This window comes from Gambusia affinis, linkage group LG15 (assembly GCF_019740435.1).
Source record: "Gambusia affinis linkage group LG15, SWU_Gaff_1.0, whole genome shotgun sequence".
Classification (NCBI taxonomy): Eukaryota; Metazoa; Chordata; class Actinopteri; order Cyprinodontiformes; family Poeciliidae; genus Gambusia; species Gambusia affinis.
Window position 1 is genome coordinate 2,515,868 of NC_057882.1, and position 7,339 is coordinate 2,523,206.

A 7,339-nucleotide genomic window follows, 5' to 3' on the forward strand; every position below is an offset into this window, starting at 1 on the left:
ATGCAGTGAAAATGTAGCACAAACTTTTGTGTTGACGCTTTGAATTATCTCTGCATAGTTTTGAGTGAAACAGAAAAATAAGGCCAACCATCAGAAGAAAAAAAAAACAACAAAAAAAAAACAGCCACTTTAAAATATTCACCCAGGCAGGTTCGAGCTGAGACGAATGCTTTTGACTGTTTCTAAAAAAAAAACAAGACAAATCGGAATTGAAAGCCAGATCGTTCGAAAGAAAACACTTTTTCTTCCCGCACTCCAGAGATGGCGTATCATTTTAATTTAATTCCATCTTGTTTAAAGTCTCATCTCATGGCATGCAGTGTTCTCACTCTCAAATTTGAATCATTTACCTGAAAGCTCCAGGGGTTTCTCTGAAAGAATGATGAAAACTGAAGAAAAAAAACCCTTCCACTTCGCCCTGTTATATATCCAGGCTTCGTGACATTCCCTTGCTCTTAAACAGGTACTATGATCAAGTGGTGTAATTTGCTCTCTCCATATCCATTTACACTCAAAACTGCCTTGCCTTTCTGCTAAAGTATCAGATTTTATGCTGTTTTCTAATACTCTGCATTTCACTAGAAAAGAGGTGCTTGTGAGTAAAATTTTAAATTGTATGTGCCTTCTGAAAAACCTGTAACTTCTTGAGGTTGATTTTGGATTGTCTTGTTTGGAAAATCCAGAGTAAAACCGCCGGAAGTTCAGAGACAGACGAGGGTGTTGTCCTTATTTTAGGAGTGGACCAGAAGGATTGGTCCAACTTTGTAGAAAGAAAGTTTCTCATCCACCTTGAGAGGACCTGATGGAGAGGAAACTCCAACGTCTGTTGCTGTCAGACCTAAGATAAAAATGCTGTTTTCTACTGTTGCAGAAACACTTGGAGGTCTGCTATCTAATCATACTCACTGTTTTTTGCTGACTGGGAAAAGGTTTACCTCCACGTCCACCAGGATGGAACATGGAGGTAAGCTGGAGTAAAGGCCGAAATGTTGAAATCAGTTTTTGTTCTTCTGACTGCGTAATGAAAATCATGTCATTTTGCGCTCAGCTGTGTGTTCTGAACCTTCTTGTCACAACTCCTCTAATCTATTGTCTGATTGGTCTGAACTTCATGAGTGTGTTTATTTATTAGGAAAACAGCCCTGTTCAATTCTCACGAGCCTCTGTTCTGTCCAAGGTAGGAGGGACCATCAGATAGTCAGGACACTGGTTTTCCAGTTAGAGAGCAGATGTTGTCGATCAAGCTTGTGTACGCTCACACTTTTCTCCTACAAGCTCAAAATTGACGGTTTGCTGCAGCTACGCAATTGGCAGAGAAACACCCTATCTTCCTTACCCACCATCATCAGCAGTCATATTTGACAGTGCTAAGACTTTCCTCTTGGCTCTGATTGGTGGTTTCTGAGACGTATATTTCTGCGGATGGTAGTAGAACCACAGGAAGGAGGCAGAGAAGCTTCACTATTTTCATATACTATCTGCCTCTTATTATACTGTCATAACAGTTTTAACAAATAAGTAAAAAATACATTTGCATAAAAGTTACCAACTACAATTTCAAATCTTAAACAAGAAAACAAAGAACACTCCAGAGTTGGATTATTTCTACTTTACAAACTCAGTTTCAAACAGTCTGAGAGTCACAGATCATCGAAATGCACAGCAGACCGCAGAACAGATTCATTCTCTTTATTTTCTCTTGCTCTATGGTTGACTACATGAAGAATTGGGCAGAGCACTGAAAGCAAAATTACATCAATTCATTTTGCTTCAAACCTCTCCCTCTGTACATAAAAAAAAAATCCCCTGTAGAATCACTAAGCTATATAGTGCAATGGTAAAAATACCTCCCATGCCAATAAACATTAAATAAATAGCCAGCTTTTTTTCTTGAAGGGTTTAAATTTGTCTTGTCTGTTAAAAGACAAGATGTTTTCTGATAATCCAGCAATAGACTGGAAAAAACAAAAACAGTTTAAACTCGGTACTGTTGGATTATTTCTCAACTATGAAGATTCAAAAAGCAAAAGTTGATATTTTTACCTGGACCCTGTTAACTGTAAAATGTGTGAAAAAAAAAAAAAAAAATGAAATTAAAATCTTTTTATTTATGCTCATGGAAATAAATTGGGTTTCTTTTTTATCTTTTCTAACTTTAAACTGCCTTTCACAGTAATGCATTTCAGGGGAAGGTTTCTTATTGTGTCCTTTTTTTCAGATTGGATGAGATTTGTCTCTGGATGGAGAACCTCATTATTCTCCACCGCATCCAGCTGCTGCTTTCCTGGCCAAGGAGACACGAACAGTTTGCAGATATATTTGTTAGTAAATATATTTGTTATGAAAATGTGTTAACATTTGTAATTTAAATCTAAAATCTGCACCAGATATGCACATTTAGAAGATTAAAACAAATAAATCCATAAATTGTGTGAGCTAATGTGAGATTACATAGAGAACAGTGTATTGAATATGCTTGCTGAAATGTATCTGAAACTTGCTGTGGTTGGTAACTATATGTTTTGGAATATATTTTTAATGGATAAACCTTTCTTCTTTCTACATATTTTCTGCTGCATCCCCGTACTGGAAAGGCTGTCCCTGTTCAGTCTTCAGGTCAGTGATGTCTGGCTGAAATGTTGGCATATTTTTGGGATATGATTTACTGGGCCAGTCTTCAAAACAAAATGTGCAATGATATTTAATAATTTAGTTTTTTAACCAAACTTATTAAATATTCGCAGTATTTCACTGAATGTTCTGGAGCAAATTTTAATATAACTTTTTGCATCATTTCTTTGGTGCAGTGAGTGTATTTTGAAGTGTGTATATATACCTTACTTATCCTTTTCTTTACATTTTGTTGCTGTAATATGTTTTCATTTAATGCTCCGTTTTAAAGCACTTTTTTTCTGTGAACAGTGCTCTGCAAGTAAAACGTACCCTTTTACTTACTAATTCCAGGTTTTTCAAAAGCTCTTTGCCTTTGATTTTTATTTTTTTTTCTTCCGGATTATTGTCCCAACAATGGATACTGGAACATTCAATAAACTAAAAATACCTCTGTAGCCAGTGCTCTCAGGATATTTGGCAGCAATAAGTTTCCCAAGGCCTTGAGAGAGCTCTTTGCTTTTACCCCTCATGCTGTTCTTGGTAATCAAAAAGCTTTTTACAGGCCATCAGTTGGAACTGATTTCAGCTCATTTCTAGGCCTTCTATTTTTTTTGCAGCTTCTTCTCTTGTTTTCTTTTTCCCCCCTTGTTGTTCCACTTTATAACAAGTAGTGTTATAAATGGACCACTAGTTGTGATTCCTTTGTATGTGTCGATTACTAGGATTCTTATTGACTTCTGGTTTCAGTTTCATAGCCCCATTGGAAATATATTTATTGAAAAACATGTGAATGCATTCAGACCCTATTTTGCAGCTATAATTTTTAGGAGTGATTGATTTTTCGAACCACACAGAAACACAAGGTTGCCCTCCAGAAACGTGTTCCACAGCAGAGTGAATGTGTCACATGGAACAGACTGAAGAGTGAAAAGCCTCTCTAATGTGCCTGCTTCGCTTCTGTTCAGTGCCCCACAAACCATTTGACTTGTCAGAGTAATTTCCTTCACTTGAAATTAGCTGCTTCCAATAAAATTTTAATTCAGTTATTACAAGCATAGAAACGCCTCAAGTGCTGCCCCTAAGCCTGACCGGGCTTATGAAAATGTATCCACCAGAAGCACTTAAGGTTCTTGCCAATGAATTTTAATTTGGTAGAAATTGGTTCTCTTCATTAGCACGCCATTAACCAAAGCAGGAATGGAACGGGACCCTTCCTCTCTACACTCTGGCATCACTTTTGTGTGACACTTGACAATACTCATGGGGTCCTGTGATGTCAGAGACCGCATTTACACTAAATGATTGGTAAGTTGTCATTTAGTTGTTCTGTAGTTTAATTTCATTCTAGCTTCATTATTTTTTGTGTTACTTTCTTAGTTTGGTTAGATCTGTCTTGTTCCTGTTTTCCTTTAGTTCAGTTTATCTCAATGTTCCAACAATGTTTATTTCCTGTAGTTCTTTGTTACTCTAGTTGTCTTAGGTTTCTTTAGTCTGGTTATTCTTTAGTGTTGAATTATTTCATGTTCCTCACACCTGCAGTCAGTTAGCTCATCAACCCAAGTCTTTTATTCATGTAACCTCCCCAATATTTAATCCTCTCTTTCTCACTCACTACTTGCTGGATCCTTTCGTCTACCATCACATCCCTGCATTTCTACCTGTGTTCTCCTCATTGATTTCCTCTCTGGGTTTCTGGTTGTTGTTCCATCTTGGCTCCTTTGGATTTTGTTTGTATTCTGCCTTGGTTCTTTGTGGATTCTTTGTAAGTTTTTCATTAAACCTTTTTCATTATTCACTTCATGTTTCCTCTGTTCTGCGGATGGGTCCTCAGACAATCTAACAACAAATCACCACGACAATGAGTTTATAAGAAAAGTTGGTACAATTTCCTTTATTCCACCTGTAGAGGAAAAGTAGATGAAGATTATCATTATAATCTACTTCAGGAAAAATAGAATCAATGACAAATGAAAGTTAAATTTCCCAAGAAAAAAACACCAAAATATGACATGCACTTGTTTCAGTTACAATAAGGAAACCCCAAAAACAAGATTTATATAATGATGATCTAACAGAAATGTAAGAATCTGTTAAATCATGTTGACAAATATTTAAAAAGAACATGGAGTACATGAAATGTTCTGCTTTCACTCCCAGAAATATTTGATATATTAGCAGTAGTCCTTCTGAATTTAAGATGAATTTCTGCATTGCTGATTCTTTTTGGAAACATTTCATCATTGTCAAAGATAAATGCACACAATGAAACAGCAAGAGATCCTTCATTTCATGACTAGGTTCTGTTCAATCTTAAACTTTTACAGCTGTGTATTTTTTTTACACAGAAAAACCCTCCATGATTTCTACTCCAGGTCAGTTTGTCCTTTTCTTTATTTACCTCCCAAAAATACAATAAAGCAAAACTTGTTAAGTCCATAGCTAACCTAAACAAAGACAGTAAAAGAATGGTTTAATTTGCCCGTTTGATCAAACCCAATCACCTTTCATCCTCAGTTAGTGTCAGCTGGAGTCTTTACTGCATGTAAACCACATTTCTAGTTTTTAAGAATGAAGTGTTGTCTCTTTAGTGAGATTTTGCTCAGTGGAAACCAATCATGGATGTTTTAGCTTATTTCTAAGTTAAATCTAAAGTGTCCAAATCGTACTAAAAATATTGCTACATTTGCTCTAACAGTTCAAGTTTGGTGACGTTTTACATTGAGTCTCAGAAGGAGGAAGTCAATGTTTTGACAAAATAAGGAGGAGTAATTAAATGCTTTAAGACTTGAGGATCAGAGTTGTTATCTGTGGTCCGAGTCTTTTTCTGTGGGCTAATCGGCACCACAGAGAGTGTGGCATTATAATAGCATAAGTTTATCTTATTAATCCTTCTGAATTACTGACATTTTCTTACACAAACACCAGTTTATTTCCACCCGGTGTGCCATGCAGAAGCCATCCTCTCAGAGCAGCACCTGTTTCATCTTGATGACCTGGTGTTGGAATCAAGTGATCAAAGAGACAGTATCTGTTTTTATGCTCCAACACTCTGGAATAAACTTCCTGCTCACTGTAAGACTGCCCCTACCTTGAGTTTATTTAAAACAAGGTTAAAAACCTTCTTATTTGACATTGCCTATTCTTAAATGTTTGTTTTTAACTATATTCAAACTGTAATATTTTATTTTGTACATTTTTAATCTGCTTGGGCTTTAATTTACTTTCTTTCTATTATCTTCTTGTTGTTTTTAACTTGTTTTGTACAAGCACTTTGAATTGTCCTTGGCTGAAAGGTGCTATATAAATAAAGTTGCCTTGCCTTGCCTTGCCTTGTATTGACCACATTTAATAATCTGTTAAACCAATGCATGCAATTCATTCGTCCGTGATATTTTTGGCGTCAAGGACATCTCAGTTGTTAGGAGGGATTTCCAGAAGAAAATAGACTAAATGTGTTGGTTTATCAAAGGAACACTGCTGCACGCTTGAAGGTCAAACATGAGTTTGCCCCAGAGCTACACGATATCTGTAAACATACGATTAGGTTAATCTCTCTCTTCTCTGCTGTCTTTGCAAATATAGACAGAGAGAAACATTTTCATACAGTTGAAGGTCTTCAGATCACTTCAGATCATTCAGGTTTAATTAAAAAAACCATTTACTTTAGTCGCTGTTTGAGCAAAGAACAAACCTATGTGGATCCTTTGATAGACCTGAGGTCCATTTCCAGCAACACACAGATGAATTTGCACATAGACTTTATTTGGAGCGATGAACTTACCTAACATGCATATTTTTGGATTTTGTCAAGTAGCCAGGTCATCCATGAGGAGAACATGCTACTCCTTGTCGATAGGACTTCAGTTAGGATTTGAACCCAGCCCCTTGCAGACTGCAAATGGCACCACTTTGGAATCCAAAACAAAATCTGCTGATATTTATTCATTTTGCATGCAATTTGTGACATTGTGTTACCACAGCATGCACAAGATTTTAGCAGAAAAGAGAGAAGCAACTTTTACTTTAAGTACAAGGAATGCAGACCAGTGGGGTAACACATGTTTAAACTGCTGCTCAATTATTCCAGACTCCTCGAACACTAAAACATTCAGTAGCTCAGCTGTAACCATGGCTGCATAAGTCTTACAGCAAAACTCTTTTTACTGTAATGTACCAGAATAACACAAAGCATGCATATACTTACACTTTTATTAAGGGCATTCATGATTTCAATTTTATTGAGTTTAAACGTGCCGCATTGCTTTGACAGCATCCACTCAACCATTCTCAACCATATCCGTCCTTCCACACTGATGATTATTGGGCATAAACAATAGACCACAGCTGAGTGAAAACACAGCCTACCAGTAAACTGTAAAAGTCTCTGAGTGCCGAGAAGAAAATGTCAAATGAAAATGAAAGTGGAGGAACACATCCCCAGCTGGTGTTGATTTTCCCCCCCCCTTTTGGCCCTCAAAACGATCCTAAAATGAAATCTGTGATTAATTTAATTTTAATCGCTGTTTGAACAAGGAAAAGGGAGCAATTCTATTTTGGTGACATTTAAGAGTCAATGCAATAAAGTGCAAGACAGAGCTGTCAGTCATCCTTTATTATTTTATACCACCCACTCCCAATGTGGTGTTACTTGCTAATAAAAATGTGAAGTGGTTACCCTGGCAACCTGGGCAAAAAAAGTTGGACAAAAGTCAGATTTTTTGTTTTA

General features: G+C 36.5%; 1 long non-coding RNA gene across 1 annotated transcript; it reads left to right on the plus strand.

Annotated features, from left to right (window-relative positions):
* Positions 1-273: 273 nt before the first annotated feature.
* LOC122844935 lies at positions 274-2,998 on the plus strand. Its single transcript, XR_006372955.1, has 4 exons — positions 274-463; positions 872-964; positions 2,219-2,321; positions 2,595-2,998. It is a non-coding gene; the product is annotated as an uncharacterized LOC122844935 (long non-coding RNA).
* The last annotated feature ends 4,341 nt before the right edge of the window (positions 2,999-7,339 follow it).